The 22,423-nt window shown below is 40.8% G+C and overlaps 1 protein-coding gene and 1 long non-coding RNA gene across 6 annotated transcripts in view; one reads left to right on the top strand and one right to left on the bottom strand.

Annotated features, from left to right (window-relative positions):
* LOC309366665 overlaps window positions 1-22,423 on the bottom strand; it is a 190,367-nt gene that overhangs the window by 136,063 nt on the left and 31,881 nt on the right. The window lies entirely within an intron of this gene.
* The window catches only part of LOC309366657 (uncharacterized protein), a 44,921-nt gene that overhangs the window by 3,203 nt on the left and 19,295 nt on the right, over window positions 1-22,423 (top strand). Inside the window, exon 1 of one of the 5 annotated variants that reach the window (XR_014166825.1) lies at window positions 18,624-18,782. The exons of the other annotated variants lie outside the window; for them this stretch is intronic. The gene's annotated coding sequence lies outside the window, so the exon portion shown is untranslated. Of the gene's footprint in view, window positions 1-18,623; window positions 18,783-22,423 lie in introns of those variants that run through there. 5 annotated transcript variants of the gene reach the window in all.

Genomic DNA, 22,423 nt, shown 5'->3' with positions numbered 1-22,423 from the left:
CCCACCGCACACATTACCGTGCTGCCGCCCATCAATCACTGGCCAGATTTTCACTTCCATAGGATGACATTTTCCTGGATATTTTCAGCATATGATATATTTCTTCTGATTGCATTCTCAACCCATTTCCCCCCAAATATGGTAAGGTCTGAGTTTAAACATTCCCTATGAAAACTGTTGAAAGATAAATTTATTCAAGACCAGGTATATACAGATGGTAATGCATGTAGAAGACATGATCCTAGGGTTTGGTCTGAAGGTATATGAGACCACCATTTTGCTGAAGACTTTGCAAGTCTGAGTCTGGTTGGTACCTGGATGGCTAGCCACCTGGGAACCGCAATGGAAGAAAGCAGAAAGTTGAGATATAAGAAAAATTAAAATGTCCAGGTGAAAACAATGGACAATTCTAAGACTGTGGGAGACCCAAGTTCAAATCCCCAGGCAGCAATGAATCTCTCTGGGTTACCTTGAGTCAGTCACTATCTCTTAGCTAAACCCATCTGATGGGATTAATGTAAAGGTAAAAAGAGTGTGGAAAACCATGCATGCTACCTTGATTTACAGTGGTACCTTGGGTTACAAACTTAATTCATTCTATAGGTCCGTTCTTAACCTGAAACCGTTCTTAACCTGAGGTGTGCTTTCACTAATGGGGCCTCCCACTGCCACCGCACCACCAGCATGCGATTTCCATTCTCATCCTGGGGCAAAGTTCGTAACCTGAGGTACTACTTCTGGATTAGCGGAGTTTGTAACCCGAAGCATTTGTAACCCGAGGTATTTGTAACCCGAAGTACCACTGTATTTGGATAAAAGGCAAGATTTAAATTTAACAATACTAAGTGTGACGTTGTAGTTAGTGTCAGGATAAATGCAACCGTTGGTCAGATTCAACAAAACAGTTGCATTAGCGGGAGCCAGTGCAACAAGTCCCCCTAGTGTAATGTGACTTGCTCTTTATCCTGCCTACATGCCCCTGTATCTCCCCTCAAATTGGCTGTTGGGGGTTGAGGAGAACCCCCAGAATATGATGCAGGGGACAAGAGGGGAGATTGTTCCATCAGGTAAGCTGAAATGCTTGCACTGATGTAACAGTTGTAGTAGCGCAATGTTTAGAATTCCATCTTAAACTTTAAGAGCACCTCCCACATCTAGTTTAAGAGATTAGACCCAAGCAGGAGGCAAGGCTAGAAGCTAGAGAGAGAAAGCAGCTAAAGGAGAGAAGACCTGTAGTACGTAGTTCTTTAATAAATCTATTTCTTGTTCAACTTCTCTGGCCTGCTTATTATTAATTAAGGAACACCGCAGTTAAGAGTGTTGGATTTACACCAGTGAGAAATGGATTCAAATCCAGTAAACCAAACATCTTACTGGATTATCAGGGACAGTTGTTATATTTCAGTCTAATTTACCTCACAGTACTGTGAGAATAAAGGATTATATATAAGAGGAAAAAATATAAATAGTAATACACCAGATTATAAATGCACTGAGAATACCAAATCTAGATCTATTCTCTGCTGTATGCCATTGACTTTCTTTCAACAAGTAATGAACACACAAGATTAACCTGCAGTTTATTACTTTTTGCAAATACTAAAATGCTCTCCTGTTGAATAGTAATTAGAAATATTGAACTTCCATGAAGAATAGGCAGTTGGTTGATATTAAAGCTGCAATATAAACATCGTCATTCAGTATTCCTCGCTGGCTATTTTAACAATTGCAATCAGTGGCAAATTAGCTTTCTTGTGAAAATCATTACATACCAATAATAAGGTTCACTCCATCTGTTTGTGAGACGAGCAAATCTTTCACAGAGGCACCAACAGCCACAGGAAGTGAATGGGAAGTTTGACCATAGAAAGGGTAGTTCACACAGCTACTAAAGCACCCAAAAATGCATTCATAAGGATTTTGCCATCATGAATAAAATCTGATATGCACATTGGCTCTTTTGTATTCTTTATCAACAGGCCAGGGTACAATCCTAAATCTGGCCGCTGCCCAGTAGGGCTTAACAGAACCACAGGGCCACTGCCAAATCTGTCACCTTTTTGTGCATACAAGCCAGGGTGGAAAGTAGAGGGGAGTGACCCAGGAACATGAGCCAACAGTGTGACGCAGCAGCTAAAAAAGCCAATGCAATTCTGGGCTGCATCAATAGGGGTATAGCATCTAGATCAAGGGAAGTAATAGTGCCACTGTATTCTGCTCTGGTCAGACCTCACCTGGAGTACTGTGTCCAGTTCTGGGCACCACAGTTCAAGAAGGACACTGACAAACTGGAACGTGTCCAGAGGAGGGCAACCAAAATGGTCAAAGGCCTGGAAACAATGCCTTATGAGGAACGGCTAAGGGAGCTGGGCATGTTTAGCCTGGAGAAGAGGAGGTTAAGGGGTGATATGATAGCCATGTTCAAATATATAAAAGGATGTCACATAGAGGAGGGAGAAAGGTTGTTTTCTGCTGCTGCAGAGAAGCGGACACGGAGCAATGGATCCAAACTACAAGAAAGAAGATTCCACCTAAGCATTAGGAAGAACTTCCTGACAGTAAGAGCTGTTCGACAGTGGAATTTGCTGCCAAGGAGTGTGGTGGAGTCTCCTTCTTTGGAGGTCTTTAAGCAGAGGCTTGACAACCATATGTCAGGAGTGCTCTGATGGTGTTTCCTGCTTGGCAGGGGGTTGGACTCAATGGCCCTTGTGGTCTCTTCCAACTCTATGATTCTCTGATTCTATGATATGGAGGCGCACCAGGTTCATGAAGGCTGCTGCGCGACTTTGTGTTAGTCCTGTCATGCCAAGTATTAACAGTGGTGGCCAAATTTTGCCTGCAGGCATGCAAGCCTGATTCATGTGCATTTAAAGCCAGATTGCCTGTGCTCTTTTCTGAACACAGAATTAGCAGTGTGATGATGTCCTTCATTTGTTTTGCTGTTGGTGTTGTGGAGAAATCTATGCATGTTCCTCAGTATTTGACACAACCAAGAATAATTGTTTCTGGTCACTCATTATGATACAAATAGGAGGTTTTAATGCTATCATGTAGCAAATATCACTTACATGAAACACTAATGTGTGTAGATATTACTGCACATAAATCCTTTTGAAAGGAATTATTTTTCATTCAATGCTGGTAATTTGTAATCGAAGGATCGTCTGTTGCAATGCACTGTGCAAGGGGTATTCCCATTAAAAATGTCCAGGAGCTTCAGCTGGTAAGATGTCACAGCCTGCTTTTTGAGAATAATAGAATCATGGAATTGTAGAGTTGGAAGGGACCCCAAGGGTCATCTAGTCCCCAAGAGTCATCTAGTCAACTAAAGCTTTCATGACAGATGGCCATCCAACCTCTGCATAAAAACCTCCAGTGAAGAAGAACTCACAACCTCCCATTGTTGGGTTCTGATTATTCTGTGGCAACTGTGAGCCCATCAACCACACCCTCCACATACAGTTCGAAGTTTTAGTTTTAACCAGTGAATCCCAGTGTAGTTTGGGTCCAGCATCCTAATGAACATGGCTTATCATATGACTCTCCCCCCCCATTGCAGTGCAATTGTCAGCATCGATTAGTGGGGGAGGGGCCAGGAGATGGGCAGCAGTTTCATAATGTACACCCCCTTCCCCACTGCCTACCTGATTTTCACTGGATAGAGCTGAGAATTCCTGAGCTCTTTAGTGCTTTGACTAGATAATGGGGTGTTCCAAAGATCCTGGAGGGTTGTGGAACTTGATACAAATGAAGATGTGTTCCATGAATCCTTGTAAGATTTTTGTGTGCAATTTGTGAAATTTAATTTGAAGGTTGAATAAGATAAAGTAGCAATATGATTAAGTTTTGAGGCTGCTGGAAACTTCAAAACACAGTCATTGTGGAATTATAAGTAGCGCAGGCAGAAAGTGTTTGTGGACTAATAGCAAAACTTCTTTAAGGTGTTTGGGGCCGCATATGTATTATATAGCACAAAGTGGTGTTGTAGATAGCACAAAGTGGTGTTTGGGGCCGCATATGTATTATATAGCACAAAGAGGCTTGACAACCATATGTCAGGAGTGCTCTGATGGTGTTTCCTGCTTGGCAGGGGGTTGGACTCGATGGCCCTTGTGGTCTCTTCCAGCTCTATGATTCTATGATTAACAACCTGCAGCATGCACAGCAATTGAGCCCAAATCAGGCTTGGTGCTGTCACATGAATGCCCCATTTCAGAATTTTCTGCTAGCTGCTGCCCACAGGGAACACTTCTACTCACCCATTTGGTAGGCAGAACAGAGAGCTCTGCACCAATGCAGCAACACTAGTATCAGTCCACAGGCAGAAGCTGGAGGAGACTATCCGGCATGACTGGGCAGATAGACACCTCCACCCAGCACCCTATCTAGTTCAGATGCTCTACAGCTCTACAGCTGCTTTTTTTAAAAAGAGGAAACTGTGGATGATCATCATGTTTCTCCCCACATTACATTTAATTCAGTCCTGGATTTCATCTCATGGAGGAAGGACCATTGTACAGGACAGTGGTACCTCGGGTTAAGTACTTAATTTGTTCTGGAGGTCCATTCTTAACCTGAAACTGTTCTTAACCTGAAGCACCACTTTAGCTAATGGGGCCTCCTGCTGCTGCCGCACTGCCGGAGCACAATTTCTGTTCTCATTCTGAAGCAAAGTTCTTAACCCGAGGTACTATTTCTGGGTTAGCAGAGTCTGTAACCTGAAGCGTATGTAACCTGAAGCGTATGTAACCCGAGGTAAAGCCATGCAACTGCTCACGCTTGTGGACAGTTCTCACAAACTGCTGAATTCATGGCAACTTCAGTTTCTACTCAATGGGTGGTGACTTTCAGCTGCTCTGTAGCCATATCCCAAGCTTGCAACGTGGCCTGTGTACAATGGACTCATGTGGAATGAGCCACTGTTGTTGTTTTAAGCAGTTTTCATGAGGCTGGTTTGTGCTGAATTCTACACATGGCACAATTTTTTGCACAATGGGCTCAGCATCTAGAAGCACAACTAAAAAGCAGCATGAATTGCCTATAAACTACACATCTTGTTTACTGAAAGAATCATAAAGCTTGGCCTATGCAGCCAGTCCTACACAGGTTCACACTGAAGCTGAGTCCTCTTACGTTCAATGGGACTTGCTCCCAAGTAAGTTTGCATAGGATAGCCTCCTCTATCTGGCTTTAGTCATATAGTGGCTTCCAGACTGCACAAAGCACTTAATCCCAGAGATGTTTGTTGCTAGTGAGAGCAGCATTTGAGAGCACATGCTCGGTGATTTCAGTTAAATTTAAGCCCCTTCCAGGGATGCTTTGCAGACAAAGCCCAGCAATTTGCTCACCAGTCCATTTTCTTTCATGTAGAAGGGCTGGATTATTCTTCATTATTACAGTATATTAGGCAGAGATGTGCCAAGTGGGTGCTGGCTAACATCTCTGAATGCTTAAATGATAGGTTCTCTAGCTATGTAGTAATGTGAGCTTCTGAGCTGAGCACCCTTTCATTATGCGCTATTTGAGGTCAGGCTCCAGGCTGTCAAAGTGACTTGTGACAGTTCCATATCACAGGAAATTAGGCATAACATGAAGAGCACAAGTTCACATACCTCCACATTTTGTATACAGAAGTCTGAGGCTTAACAAATGCTAGAAACAGGACTGTACTAGGCTAACACATGAGTTAGAAATATGTACTGTATTGTTTTACCTTTAGTAAATGACGAGCCCTATATAATTACATTCTATTCTTACTAGGACATGGTAAATACTGTAGTGGTAAATAATTTTTGCAGTTAATAATCAATATGCATCTGTGGCACAGTACTGTGTGTGTCACAAAGGCCTGTGTGTTTTTGTTTGGGTGTGGATAAAACTGCAAAAGAGTTGGGTAGAAAACTGGGAATAAAAACCCCAGCTCTAGCTTCTCCCTGCTCTCATTTTTCCACATTAGATAAGGATGACCTAATGTTCTTTTAGTAGAGTATGGAGGCACTCATATGAACTTTTGGTAGGTCAAGGGCTAATTTGCTAGAAGCTATTTCATTTTTCAAATATACCTATCACTGTTAGGCATCATTCTCTAGTGGGAGACAAGGGAAAGGCATGTCTGGATAGTGTTTCATGAATCCACATTTTATACCAAACTAAAAAGAATGAGGCAATTAATTTTCAATGGTTTCCTTAGAGTTTCAAGGACTTTATTCAGGGGATACTTCTGAGAGTGTTAACACTGCAGATCCAGTTAATCATTTCTTTTTCTCCAGACCCTTCTGACTTTGGCAGAAATGGCAAAATCTGACATTAACCTTGATCTTTAATTTGACATCCATGACTTTTGGAGAGTTAATTTTTGAAACTCAGTACATACTTCAAGTTGTTTAAAGGATTTAAAATGAACGAAGATTCAGCATTGCCCCCCCACAAATACCCAAATACAACAAGGTTTTGAAATTCTCTACATCTTATGAAAACAGAGAATTGAGAATAATTTTATTCCATTGGACACATGCATTGTTATTTTTTTAGCACAGGAAATGTTTCTATAAAGTTTTAAGATAACAGCATTCCTATATTTATGACCCTTATCAAACAAAACCCTGCTGAGTGTATTTTCATTTGAAAGGGCTTGCCTGCAGAGTGTGGTGCAACATGCTATTACTCTGATTGATGGGACACCCTCGTGTCCCATAAATCCCCATTATTTACATTATTAGCCATAGAACTTTTGCTTAAGCAACTGTGCACCCTTACCCAAATCATTAGTGGTGGTGAATCACATAATCCATTGGACAGGTTGTTGGAGATGGTATGGATGTCTAACTCCCTTTGACATCAATAGGGCCGTAGCATTTAACAATGTTCTAGAGTGCACTTGCTGAGGAGTGCTTCATGGACTGTTCCAGGTTTCTTCCTTGAACTTTCAGATATCTTTAAGGACATCTCTAGCTCTTTTTTCCACAGTTAAGGGAAAACAGGCAAGCAATATTCTACACAGGCAAGCAACAGGTCAGGGACACCTTCCAGCCAGTCAAAAGCACTCAGTGAGGGTATAGGGCAGACTGGTGTAGCCTGGTGAGGGATTATGGACCAAAGAGGGGCTTGAGGGTCTCCACTTCCTAGTGCAAAGGATTAACCATAATAGACTTCTTACAGTCGGGCTTTTGCTATTCCACATGGACACTGGATAGCTACCCACAGTTTAGTCTAGGCTCTCTGAACACACCACAACATATGTAGCTGTGGGTTTGTTGTGGGCACTTGCCATATTCCAAGACAGGATTAGATAGACTTTTAACACCTTTGGTTTCAATGGGGTACATAATTCTTAACTCTGTGTTGGATTGCTGCCTTGCTGCAAGGCACTTAACCTACTTATTTATAGTTCCCTACTCATTTTTCATAGGCCAGGGTAGTAGCACAAGAGGCCTGACACACACGCACACACACACACGTAGCAATCCTAGATTTAACCAGTAGGGGCAGTCATGGAGCCACAGCTTAGCTGTGTAACCTTGTGTGTAACGTTATGGGCACATACAAGCAGAAAGGGCTAGGGATCGCTTCACACTGCCACAAAAATGTCCAGAGTCAGTTTTAAGCTTTAAGTACAACCATTGGTTTAGAGCAGTAGTTCCTAGTTGGTGTTACGCAGACCACCTGCACCATTTGGATAACAAAAACTACCATAGAGCTATAAATATTCTCAAAAGTAGGGGGTCCATGCCTTGGCTTTTGAAAGTACATAGTACTTAGCTAATTGGGAAGCAATGCTTTAGAGAATAATGTGAAAGAAACACGTTTAAGGCACATTTAAATAGCATCTACAAGCAATAATTCAATTTCCCTCTCCCCCCTCCCTCCCCCCCCTCTCTCTCTCTCACACACACACACACACACACACACGTTCTTAACATCTATAGATAGAGATAAATAATCTCCCTCCCTTTTGCGCCATCTTTTCCAGTGAAGTAGGAGTCATTACCCTTTTATTATTACAGATATGTTCTCTAGGAGTTGATTCAATGAAACATATGGCCCGATTAAGGACATATAAATTAAGTGGGAAGGGATTGCATTTAATAATTACCTGCAGCTGCAGCTCTCAGCAGTTGCAAAAAACATACACATTTCTAAAACTCGTATTTATAGAAGCACAGGAAAGTACCAATGTTTTTTCAAAGGAAGAGAGAAATGTGGGCACAGTAAAGGATGTAATGCAGCTTGAAACCCAATGTCATTCTTTCTATATGCAGGCCACTGCACCATTTTTCAGCTTGCCATATGTGCCAGTTGTCAATGCCCAGTTCATTAGCACTTTTCTGGTTCTAAAAAAGGCCAGGCCTAAAGGCTTGAAGTTCAATCTCTGTTTAAAATACAATGTTTCTTTCCCATATTTCTAATTTTTTTAACAAAGGCAGTTTGCTGGTGTTGCTTTAGTAACTGCATGTGAAATAAATGGAAAGTAACGCTTATTACTTGAAAAACTAGAGAGAGACATGAAATGGAAGCATTAAACATAATAAACCTGACTGTGTCTTAGCAACTGTATGGAGTCTATCTTTCCAGTTTATTATGGTTCGATGGTTATCGGAGACTTAGGCAAACATTCACTTCCATTTAAGAATTGAAAATAATTTCTCAGCTCTTTTACAGGCAATCCCTTTCTTAAACCAGCATTGTCTTTCTCACTAGGAAGTCTCCTCTTTCCACTCTTATCACCCCTTTATATTGATTGAACTCCCCTTCTAATGCGCAAAGCTAATGGCTCCATCTTCCTGCATGTCTCATGAAAATAGTAGGGAAATCAATTCCTCAGCTTATGAAGACACCAAAGATCTTTTAAAATCTTAAAAATGGGTGGGAAGATCAATGTCTCCTTAGTTTCATCTTCAATACTAGCTGGTGCCTCATGAGCCTTTTGAGAAGGACTGCCATCATAAACCAGTATCAATATTTCTGGAATACACTGTTCATGCTGAATTGATGTGTGACCTTGATAGAGTCCTTAAAGTTTTCTTGACTGCAATGAGATTAGGGCTACATTCCTTATACAGTGGTACCTCTGGTTAAGAACTTAATTTGTTCCAGAGGTCTGTTCTTAACCTGAAACTGTTCTTAACCTGAGGTACCACTTTAGCTAATGGGGCCTCCCGCTGCCGCCACGCGATTTCTGTTCTCATCCTGAAGCAAAGTTCTTAATCCAAGGTACTATTTCTGGGTTAGCGGAGTCTGTAACCTGAAGCGTCTGTAACCTGAAGTACCACTGTACACATTTACCTGAAGTCAGTGGGACTTTCTTCTTAGTAAACAGGCATAGGGTTGCCCTGTAACTATAACTGTTGAGTACTTCTGGTTTATAGATAATGAACATTTTGAATCTTACTGAGTGGGTGGACAAATTACTGCTCTGAAAATGGACTCATTGGGTGGTGTCCAACTAAGATTTACTCAGAGTATCCCCACTGAAACTAATGAACATAGTTAAGTTAGGTCTATTACTTTCAATAGGTCTAGCTAAATGCCACCTTATGTTGTCAACGATGGTCTTTCTTTTTTAAAATTTATTTTTGTAGTCTGCTGCTATGCATGCCAATGAAGGCCATGTTGCCCACTGAGACATACTATACATACAGTTGAAGTCCTACTCAATGCAGTGGACTTGCTTTTGAGCAGACACTTGTATACACACACTTGTACTGCAAGTGTGTACAGGTTTGCCCCTTTTACAGTATTATTAGTTAATCGGTAGAGTGTGGATATATATAGCCGACTTTTGAAAGCCAACTCACAGTTGACATGACAAAATCTGCAATAAACAACAGGAGCAGCTATTTTAAATTATGTTTATTATATGTGGGGAAAAACAAAATAAAATATTGCAGAGATAGGAAAATGCTAACTTTATGTGGGCTCATGTGAGAATGAATTCAGTGTCAAGTTAGCAGGGTACATACATACATACATAAAATAAAATAAAAAACAAAATAAATATTGCTAGAAAAGTGAAAGTTCAAAACTGATGCAACCAAAATATAAAATGAAACAATGAAACAATACAACAGGACTGTCTTTTCATTTGAATTTAACTTGTCTGGCTGCACCTACCCTCTAAAATTCCCTCCTGTTACTTATCACATAGTGCCTTCCTATTCCCACGGTTCCAACTCAGTTGATTGACACTCATCCAGTCCATCACTGCATCCACATGACGGTCCAGATCATGCTTAATCATTTGTGATTCAAATGTTATGGAGAAATAGAGCTGCATGTTAATTCACTTTAAGATGTATCACAGGAAGCGATTCATAAATGGGATTAAATAAATAATAATAATAATATTGGTTACATGAAAATCCCAGCTTTCCAGATCTACATGGTGCTTTCTTTAGGTTCTTTCTATATACCTATATAATCTTTTGCAACTGACACTGCATTTTATAAATTTCTTATTAAACTGTATCTCCCTAGCTTCCCCAATAAATAAGATTGTTATTATATAATGCTGCTCTTCTTTAACTGGATAGCTGTCATGAAACTACTTTGAGGTCATTTAGATTAGCTGGTAAAGAAATTTAACACACATTTGGTCAGGGATCTACACAAATAAAGATGTTAACAAGATACCTTACTTTTGACCTAGGTAAAATTGTAGCCTATTATTATTACATTTAAAAAGCCAGGATGCTTTTATTCTAATTACTCATTAATATTAGACCGAACAAACCACAATGTGGTCCTTCCAACGATCAAAGACTGGATTTGATTATCTAGGCTATTCAAATAAGCTCCTACAGTACTGACATAAAACATACAAACTTCAAAATAAGTGGGAAGATTCCAGGCAATGAAACAAACTCCCCTGCTCATGTATGGAGAGGTCAGCTGTCATCAAGATCACAGTCAAGCCAAGGATACTTTATGTTCTAAAGAAGACTCCCTTCTTTGGCAGGAATGTGGAAAGGTTTTTATTGAAAGGGTGAAATAATTCAAATTTCAGAGTGTTCCCAAATCTAAAGACTTTTAACGCACGAGCACACTCACTCAGAAACATAAGTGGAATAAACCTCTGTTTTCTGCCATCCCAGTTATTATCCGGAACTCTGTGGATGAGTACAGATGCCATTTACCTGTGTTCATGTAACCAGTCAGTCCCTTTGGTCCAAACCTGACAACTATATAATTTAGTTATACTGTGGGAAATATCACTAGACAATTTTGTGAGCACCATTTTTGTTGGAAAAGTGACAAATAAACGGATGACGACGACAGGTGCTTTTCGTGTTTTCACCTGATGTTTGTCTTCCAGCGTTCATTGCTGTTGGACAGCTTGGATTCTCCCGTGCCTTGGCAGCTCCCCACTCTGCTATTCCAAGCCTGCTGAGAGAAATGATGCATAACAGCATCATTGTAGAACTTTTCCTTCCTTCTTTCCTTCCTTCCTGAGTCCTTAAAGCCACAATAGCTTGCCTGAAATAGACTATTTGGACCCAACTAGACGCTGGTTGCCTTCTACAGAATGTGTAGATCCAGTGCAAAAGTGCATCTGCTGGCAGGGACCAGGGGATCACAGCAGACAAAGAAAGGGATTTAACCCTTTCTTTTCCTGTTTCAGTTCTGAGGAAAATCATAGGAACCTAGGAAGCTTCCCTGTACCAAGTCATACCATTTGTGTGGGATATGATACATAAGTAGCAGTCAAATACAACATTCCTTGTTTTCCTAGAGTGGACATGCGAGGGAATGTTTGGTCCAGCCAGTCAAAAACTTCCTGTTTTGTTCTGGCTGGGAAATACTTCCTTTGCATGTGACTAGATGTGGGCATGACCTTACCTGTCCAGGTAACACAAAAGGAAAGGGCAAGCAGCCATCTCTCTCTTTTTGAGTACCTCCGTAATTGGAATAGCAGCTTTTAGCTAGAATTGCTCTGTTGGCTCTAAGCCAACAGAGGACACAGGGACTATCTCCGTATGGGATAGATCCACATGTATATACTTTGTAACTAAGTCTGCCTTCAGGGATCCAACTGTGAACTGATGATGTGAGTAAACTTCTTTTATACAGTATACTTTACACAAGTTTGTGGTGTGTTTATTCTTTTAAGAGGGATATAAGGGAACTCCCAGGGACATGGGTGGCGCTGTGAGTTAAACCACAGAGCCTAGGACTTGCTGATCAGAAGATCGGCGATTCGAATCCCTGCGACCGGGTGAGCTCCCGTTGCTCAGTCCCTGCTCCTGCCAACCTAGCAGTTCGAAAGCACCTCAAAGTGCAAGTAGATAAATAGGTACCGCTCCGGTGGGAAGGCAAACGGCGTTTCCGTTTAAATAACAAAGGAAACACACCTCAAAGTAGTTTACAAAAATTATTTGCATTGGGGAAGTACCCTAGTGATGCCTGCTGCTATCCTGATAAATATTGATACACATAGGGTTGCCATATTTAAAAAAGTGAAAATCCGGACACAAAGGTTGTTGAAATTCCAGATGTATGGCAGTCCTAGATACACCCCACCCCCAGCAGATACTATTTGCTTTTAAATTAGAATTTATAATGCACATTCTGCACAAAGTCACATTTAACATTGCATCTCGGTCCCTTCTTTCATTCAGACAGATAACAGAGAAATGCCTATTTCAATGAAATGTCTGGAGAAAAAAATATTTGAAAAAGTATTATTAGCAGATATTATTTTAACTAAATCATTCTAACTATTTTTTTAAAAAACAAAACCCTTCCAGCCATAGTTTAGCCATCCTGATCGTATACATTTTCCTAGACATAACAAGGCACTCTGAGAGACATGGACTTCTACACAAAATGTGTTGATCAGATCTTAACATGTTACATTAACAATATGATCAGCAATCACATCATAGGCTTCAAAAAATAAAATGCCAGGTGCATTTACTGTTGATTGTTGCCACAGTAGCCACTGGGCCCAAATTGAAGGGACACTTTACATCTTCCCTTGCCATCTGTGATCATTTAGCATGCGGGGGGTGGGGGGGGGAAGAGAGAGACTCATGTGTTGCGGTGCCGATAGCTATGCCCTCCCATTTCACTCTGGCCCGGTATTTTATTTTTAAAAACTTTTGATGTGATGGCTGATCACAGCACTAATGACAGTTAGGTCCTTAATTAGTGTTTATTGTCTATAGCCCAAGGGTTTTGCTTTTCCAAATGGTGCGTAGGATACCCTACCACCTGGAACTGGGTCTGTTGGACCAGCAAGAGACCAGTTAGCTGGTGTATCGTTCACATATGGTCTGCAGGTACCAGAAGGCCTAAAATAAGTCTTTATGGCCCCATAACTTACCACCATGTGGACATGCTTTTCTTCAACTGATCATCACAGATTACTTTCTAAAAGATACCAATGGCTAGTGATAAGCACAATACAAGGCATATTTTCTTGCCGCTTTGCAATAAGCACTTACCATTCTTTTTTGTAGATGCAGCAGTTTTTTTCTGTTTGCTGGGATACAGCCAGGTTGTGGCCTTCAGCGCTTTTTCTCAGGTGCCTGCCTATTTCTTTTTAATTGTGCCTCTTGATCCTGCCTGCTGCCTCTTGGATAGCAATTTGCCTGCACAATGCAAGTTCTCAGCAGAGTGCCAAAAACACTCAGCTTGCTATTTGAAATGTATCCCTTAGGTACCGTTGCAGTGTTGTTGAGAAATGTGCAGTTGGCTGGCCAGCAGGTTTCTGAAGCAGCAAAATTGAATTTGGCAAAGGGTGAGGCCGTTCATATTGCTTCCAGGTGAACTTTAGCTTCAGGATCATTTAACCCTGTGGTATTTGATGGTGGTTGTCAAAATTGCATTGCTTTTATTCAAAATATGTTTCTTTTGGACTGAAGGAATATTTTTTCCAATGCTTCATATTTGCTCTGTTGCTAAGAGAAATCCTTTCTCTTTGCCTTGTTCTTAATTTAAATACAAATCTGCTTATCAAGTTTACTTTGTGACATACATGTGGTGGTTAATATTGACACACCCCCCCCCCCCGAAACACACATACACTCCCCATCATTATAATTTCCAAGGCAGCTCTCTGTATTATCTTTTTGGTTAGGCAATAGGTAGAACAATCTCATATGTCAATTACATTGGAGTCAGAGATATGCTACCACTATTCTGGCAGGATGGATATTGCATATGGGATGTGCTCAGCCAAGAATGCACAAAAAAGAATCAACAGGAGGGCCTGCTAGTTCTGTGGATGAACATACACTGAGGTATTCATCAGAAAGACAAAACCAGCTCTGTATTAGGGTTCTCTGCACAATCATATGGATAGGTTTGTGGTCTTTTCCATTGCTGTACATAGTCTTCCAGTCTATAAGGTCATTATTTTGTCAGTACAAATCACACTCTATACATTCAGTTTTCAGATTAACTGTTGGTTCCTTTTTATTGTTTAAAATTGCTTGGAAAAATACCAGATTGCCAACAAAATGCAGCGACATATTTTCAATATTGATTTCACCCCCAGCACAAAAAGCTAACAAATCAGAATATAGATTCAAGATTGTATAACTGTTCCAGTTTAGATTTATCGGACATATTAAATAGGACAATCTTGTTCAGTTCTAGCATCAGGGTACAGAGGAGCAAGTGCTAAATGTGATTTATACTCAAAAACCAAGGAACTTTCCTCATATTTCCTATCCCATAAACTTGCTAATCACTTTAGAGATAATATCATTAAAATACACACTTCTTACATCACAGATTTAAAGCTTTCTGTCCTCATCCAGACAAACTGGGAAAACTTTTTGAAAGGTCTTCTAATAAATAATATTGATATATGCTAGGAATGCACTCCTTATTTAATTTTTCCCATTCTTTTCTTTTCATTTGGGAGCAGATAGTTTTATTCAGAATCTATTATTTATAAACAGTCATAAAACTGCTTTCATGAAATAGTTACACAAGAGATATTCCAGAGAGACCCAGCTTTGAGAAAAATGTAAAAAGTTATTTGTTTAAAGCCTGCATGTCCATGTGTTTCCCTCAGTGTAATGCAGTAACAACAACAAAAACTTCCCAGTCTAAAGCAATTGAGTTAGGAGAGAAGGCTGTACGACGTATTCACACTTATTCATAAATCCATAAGTACAGTAATGTTTCATGGATTGTCCTCTGATGACACAATGGGGTGTATATGCTGCTGTATGGGCTGTGCTCGCACCCCTAATAAGGGGAAAGATGGGTGTTGGACTCCACAGGAACAAAATACAGTCCAATTCTGCCGAAGTACTAACTAGGAAAGAATTATTTGTCATTCACAAGCAGCCATACAAGTTATATGCAAGATGAGGCTACCAATGGCTGCTAGCCAATATGCCAATGATCAGTCTCCACTGTTGGGGACAGTATTTCCCTGAATACCAGTTGCTGTGAATCTCAGCTGTGGAGAGTGCTTTGCCCCTGATGCCTAGCTTATGGGCTTCCCATGGGAATTGGTTGGCCACTGTGAAAACAGATTGCTGGAGAATAGATAGGCCTTGGCCTGATTCAGCAGGTCTTTACTTATGTCCGTAAGTGATGTTTGCCCAAGCAGGCTGCTTTTGCTGAGGATTCTCTTCCTTTCTTGGCAGCTGTAATCCTCACAACTGGATCCCAGTGGTACACAGGTGTTTAACTCCTTCCTAGCCTGACTAAACAGTTCACATAAGCGCAGCAGCCAAGATTGGAATTGGGCAGTATAGCTTCCACAAAAGAATGTCCCTTTTTCATATAGCTTATACTGTATAACACTGCCCTCTGACCAACCCCAGAACTGCTGGGAATACAATTTTTCTTCCTGCAGGAACAAAACACAGGCAGAAGGTGGAAGGGAAAGCAATAATACATGCCTTCGTTGTAGCATAGATTCCATGTTCTTTGTTCCTGCCTTTGGCCTTCTCCACTTCTCCAAATGTATCTCCAGAGCAAGAGGTAAAGTGATTATGTAGGGTATATCCTGGACTAAAGTTCAAATGGGAGTTGTGGCCCCAAATATCTGGACAGCACTGGGATGGAGAAGGTTGAAGTAGGGTTTGTCTGGGTTTTTTTTTTACTCTAAAAAAGGAAGCTGGACTTTCCCCTGTTCTCTCGTTCCTTGGGGATATACATTTGCATAATGTACCTGCCTTTTCCAATAGGTATCCATTTGGCCTGAAACTGTGGCTGCCTATGCACCATACATTTCAAGCACATGACTTCCCCCAAATCTGGGGACTGTAACTTGTTAAGGGGTTTAAGGGTTCTGGGAATTGTAACTGTGACGGGTAAACTACAGCTCCCAAAATTATTTGGAGCAAGTTGTATGCTTTAAATATATGGCGTGTGCATAGCCTTTGTTGTAGTGCATGAGGGTACAGAGGGAGAGAGAGAGAATGAGAATATGCCTGGTGTTCTTATTGCAAACACTGGGTAGAAGCTTGTGTTCAATTCTAGTATAACCTCTAATGTTCCCATTGGAACAAGAACAAAGAATAACAGGAGGAGAATTGAGAGTGGGTTGAGTCGTGATCAGGATTACAGTCTAAAATAACCTGCGACTGAATATGTCTGTGCACAGTTCATAAATATTTCCACAGATCCATTTAAATGTACAGTAATATTTATTTTACTTATTCAAGTATCGTGAAGGGAAATAGTGGTTATGGTTCCATTTTGTTATCAGGCACTACTGGGAGTAATTAGCAGTGAATGAACATATTAAAACCTCCATAATGGGATTTGGGTAGACACCAAAGCAAATAATACATTAACACATTAGAGATTACAGGCATCTTTAAAAAATGTATGGTCTTGCTGGGCGGATGACATTACACAGCCAATATGTCAGAATAATGTTTGCTTGTCCCTTGTTAATATTGGTGGATTTAGGTCCTTATTCAGCACTTACAAATAAATGATGCAAGCAGGGATTTAAAAGTTTGAATAAACCAAACTGTTACTTTTTTCTTTCTGCATCAAGATACAAAGGGTGCAGTATTTCTGTGCAATTCTGAGCAGTTAAGTGGAGTGGTCATTAATTAAATTACTTTCCATTATTTTCATTTTCCTTCCTCCTTAACATATAAATGTAGTCCAAGTGGGATCAATATGTGATCCAATATCAATTCTCCATGAAACCTATTCGTTTGGTAGTTGTCGTTTAGGACTTAGAGCGAATAGTTCTAAATTTGATCCATGGATAACCCCAGGCAATGCGCTACCTCTTCGTAGACTGTGTACACACTCCTATTTACACAGCATCTGCTGCCCTCCCACTGCTGGTTTGGGAAGCGGTGTACATAAATTAGCCACGATTCATATTTATCCTGTCCCTGTCTTGTTGTACTTTGAGAAATATTGCACTTTGATGCTCTTTCTCATAAAACAGCTTCAATCCAAATTGATAAAAATAATGAGCTCACTGTGTTTTAAAACAGTAATGAGCACACAGTCTTAGCCTCACTTCCTATTCTGCAAAAGCAGGATTGATGATGATTTTGTCCTAGAATTAAAGTTGTGAGTTCTTTAACTTTTTGTGGTTGTGTTCTGCAACATGTCAATGACGCGATATTAGTGCATTTGTGGCAGATATATACTGGACCATCCACACGCCATTCCACTTTCATTCCATTAGTTGTTTCCTGAATGTGATGCTTCCTGAATGTTAATGCATTGTTGCCACTGGGAGGGCCATCACAAAAGCAGGACAAAAAGTAATCTGGAACATTACGACCACAACAAAACTTTCGCAAGCACAAACATTATCAGAAGTGGACTGCGTATAACCACCTGATGACCACAAATTATCATGAATGCACAATAAAAAGGACACCTGGAGGGGCCTTGATTCTCTTGGGAAAGAATTGGGTACACCTAATGTCTCATACATCAAGAATGTTAGGAAAAGGAAAAGGGAGGAAATAGAAGAAAACCTGACATCTTTCATCATTTGTGCATGTGGACAGCAAGGAAGGACAGAATTTGGGTTCAGCATATGCTATAAAACCCAGAAAAAGATGAAAAAAATAATATATTGTCAGAGCCAAGCAATAGGAAAGGGATGAGAAGGAATTCTCATATAGTGAGGAATTGTGCTTATGGGGCCAGCAAACCTTCATATTGCGAATGCAACTGGAAATGACTCTCTCGGCTTTACTGCAAAACATTACTGAGGGATTGACTAGGATATAGAGAGATCCTGACCACATTTCCTTGATGGGTGTGCATTGTTACTACAACTGAAACTAGAACTTCATGGAGTTGAAAAATAAACAAAAAGAGAATTAAAATAACCAAAAGGGTGAGGCACTTTCTCTGCAAGCAGCAGTAGCAGCAGCAGCAGCAGCAACAACAACTTATTATTTATACCCCGCCCATCTGCCTGGGTTTCCCCAGCCACTCTGGGCGGCTTCCAACAGAATATTAAAATACAATAATCTAATTAAACATTAAACATTAAAAGCTTCCCTAAACAGGGCTGCCTTCAGATGTCTTCTAAAAGTCTGGTAGTTGTTTTTCTCTTTGACATCTGGATGAAGGGCGTTCCACAGGGTGGGTGCCACTACCGAGAAGGTGAAAGATGGTGGGGAGAGGGTTGACGTTCTCTCTCACTCTCTGTCTCCTATTTTAAATGAAGCTTTGGGGAGGTCTATTCATAGTGGTGATACACTTCTCTCTCTTCTGCAACACTAGAACTCTCGGGCATGGGTAGAGGAATGCAGCCAAAGATCCTATGGGAAGACTGCAGAGTTAACAGCCACACATATCATCTAGGAACAGCCTTCAGTAAGGTGAAGTAATTACAGTAAATAAAGATTCACATCTAGTATATTTATGTCCCAAGTTCTCTTTTTTGTTGATGTGTAAATTCCCATCTTAGCGCCATTCTCCTTCAGACCATCTGGTCAGGAATAAGAAGGTCCTTAGTTGTCTCAATCCACATAAGTGTTGGGTGGACACAGCATCCTGCACCGTGGCAAGCTGTTACATGGAGTATATAGCCTTGTATTTAGGGCCTAAGTTGTTTCCATGGCCTCCTGCTAGAATACCTCACATAAAAATATATTAAATTCCTTCGGAGACACACAGAGCACATTTTTGTCACCAGCCGATATCTACAGGGAATTCTCGCCCATCAGGGATTAGAGGAAGGACTTTCAAATTAGAGAGCTGTATTTCCAGAGAAATTTACATTTGTATAGAAATAGAGCACAGCTTGCTTTTATTTAGTAATCTGTTAATATAGGCCGCTTCATGGCAGTCAGCATTCTCTAATAAAGAGTCCCTGCTAATTCTTCAGAAAATTCAGGGCACATCCTTCTTTCCCTGACAGCTTTAGGACACAAATGCTTGTCCTTGGAATCACAGATTTAAGGTTTCCTTTCCATAACATCTCTCTTCATGTCCGTAATTCATTCACCAAGCTCCATGTTTACAGAAATAACAACTTTCATTTTTAGTGTATGAACGTCTTTATCTGTATCACAACTCATCCTCCTCATTTTGGCTAAGCTCTTTTTAATTTGGTTTTTGTTTACATCAGACTTTGTTTATATCAAAGGAAACTCATTATTTGTATACATCACACAAGAAGCTGGCTGATTATGACAACGAAGGAAAAAAGTAAATAGAAGTCCTTAGAATCTGAAACATTTTCTGGCCTACTTCATTTGTTCACAGTTGCGTTACTCTTGGCTCCTCTGATTACTTTGTTCTTAGCATCATTAATCAGCGATGAGAGATGCCAAGAACCAGCTAACTGAAATCCAACTGGCTATTGAAGTACATTTTTTAACCTTCTATGGATAGCAAACCATCACTCCTAGTTCCTCAGAAAAACTAAACAAAGGCCATTGGAAATGACTCATGACAACTTCAATTATAATAGTACAAAGTAGGCTAGTTGATACAGTGAAGTCTTTTGGAAGAAAGGGGCAGAGAATATTGTTGTTGAACTTCCAAAGGCAAGTTATCCGGTTAGATTGTATCCTTGTAACAATCCTTGTATCCTTGTAACCCTTGTATCCTTGTAACCCTTGTATCCTTGTAACCCTTGTATCCTTGTAACAGTGGAGCAGATGCACCAAGCAGCTTCATTTACCAGGACAAGAGCCAGAGTCGGGAGGCTTCATCAGAGGCGGAAGACCCCCATTGCTAGTGTTAGTGAGTCTGAGGGTCATGGGGAGTCACTGGAAATGGAGAAACTTCCTGAGATCACCACTCATAGAAGTGCATCACTTGGAAAAGTGAGAGATTCAGGGCTCCCAATGCATCCTGACTTGTCCCAAGTTCTTCTACAAAATTGGCACCAGAAGCACAGGCAGCAGTGTGTGGGTCTGAGCAGAGGTCCACACCTGAAGGCTTTTTGGAATTTCAAGGTCTACTTCCCTTGATCCCTCTTCAACAGCAAGAAACTACAGCCCATACATGCCCTGGATATAGGCCCTGCTGGTGACCCATTGTTGATGCAACATCTCAGCATTGCATAATCTGCTTGGACAGCAATCTTGTTCTGGAGGAAATCTTGCTCTCTGACCTATACAGCAGTTGATCACCCTTCTGGGTCAGAGAAGAATCTAATCTAAATGGCAATGGTGGCAGGAACCAAGCCCTTTCCCTGTCCCCCATTCAGGCCAGCCCATATCACAGATGTGGGTCATCGTGGGACTCTCATTGGCTTTGCAGATTTTGGGGTCCAAAGAAGGAGGCCCACTGAAAGAGACATACCTGCCATTACTGGGATGCTTCCTCCACTTTCAGTGTAGTAGTGCCAAGCATTACAATGAGAGCTTACAGTGAGGAACTGCCATTTGAGCATATCCTTATATTCAGCAGGCAGTGTTCATGTTGTTCTTACTTAGACACAATTTTACTATGTGTGTGTGAGATGCTCACATGTTTTTCCACCCATGAAACACATGTGCTGCACACTCTGGGAGTCAAGGTTCATTGGGAAGTAAATCGTGTTGCATGGGAAATACTCCTGGAAATACTCCTGGAAGCTGTGTCTGGGAAATACAACAGGGGAAGAATTAGTATTATTTCAGTGGTTCCTCAGTGTTTTAGACTAAACAGGTTTGCCAACAAATATCCACCCTTCTTAGAGATACCTGCCAAGTATACGGAAGAGATCAGGAGTTTGGCATGAACCTGACAGAAGCATCCAAGAAGAGAGCTGTAAAGAGAGGCTGGGATCTGGATTGAGGTTTTTCTGGATGGATTGATGGCCAGTTAGAAGCAGGATAGATTTGCCTGTCATCAACCCTTGTTTGAAAAAGGAAGCTGTATGAAAATGTAACCCTGAATTTAAAAACTTGCTGCAAAGTAACTGGAACCTAACATTTCTCCACTAGGTGGCTGGGCAGTCTGACAATACACTATATGGAAGAGTGGGAATACAGTTATCTGGGAGCAGATGTACCTCAGAATCCAGCCCAGCAGGGCCTAACTGGAAGTTTATTTTATGGGATTTGTTAACTTCCTCCCTTTTAGATTTCTCTACAAGAATGAGCTAATATCGACAAGATGTTGTTGCATTTATTTGTACTGCTATTTTGATCCAGCCTCTCAACGGGAAAATCAAACTGAACCTGCTTACTCCCTTAGAGTGATATTGGGTGTGAGTCCTTGTGTAACCTCAACTTTCTGGGACAGAGCTTCGCAACACGGTGAGGTTTTTTTTTTTTTTGCAGATTGGATGCAAAAAGAAAACAATAGTAAGTGGCGGGATTCTTCAAGGGTATATGTACACCACAAATCTGCATCAGTTTTGAGGCAGTTTAAATGTCGTAGCATCCCTCTGAGGACCAGACATTAAGCGCCTGTGCCTTTAAGAGCAAGCATTTTCCCTTCTCCACAGACTGACAGTGTGGGGTCTTAGCCTGGATTGGGACCCCACTGGTGGTGGTAGTAGGAGACTTTCACACTTTGATCCCCCCCACTGGATCCAGATCAGGCCTTCAACACCTGCAAGTTGAATTGGGAGGAAGGTTGCATTAACTTCAATGGAGGCTTTCCCCCCTAGAATGCAGGTGTGTTTGTGTGTGTGCTCATCTGGCAGGTGAACAATGGTTAAAGTCTCTTGACATCCCCCCTTCCCAGTTGGCGTCAGTCTGGATTGGGCCCTCCATGCTGGCAATTAGTGTAAACGGAAACCCCCACCCCTTCCTTTTTTCAAAAAAATTATGCACTGCTTGATTGAAAAACAAAACAAAAAAACCTCAATGTGGTTTACAAACAAGAAAAAAATAAAATCATGAAAAAATTACAACCCTACTTTAAAGCATATAAAAGTTAAAATACTAAAACATTTATTTATTTATTTTTACTTAAAAATGGGTAGCTAATCACTGTTTAGCTTGGCTCTGAATCAGGGTGCTGAAAACTGTTTGTTAGAAGTTCCTTTCCTCACAGAACTGCAGGAATTACTTAT

The sequence above is a fragment of the Podarcis melisellensis genome, assembly GCF_964234715.1.
Source record: "Podarcis melisellensis genome assembly, chromosome: 3".
Taxonomy (NCBI): domain Eukaryota; kingdom Metazoa; phylum Chordata; class Lepidosauria; order Squamata; family Lacertidae; genus Podarcis; species Podarcis melisellensis.
This window is presented reverse-complemented; position numbering and strand designations above follow the sequence as displayed.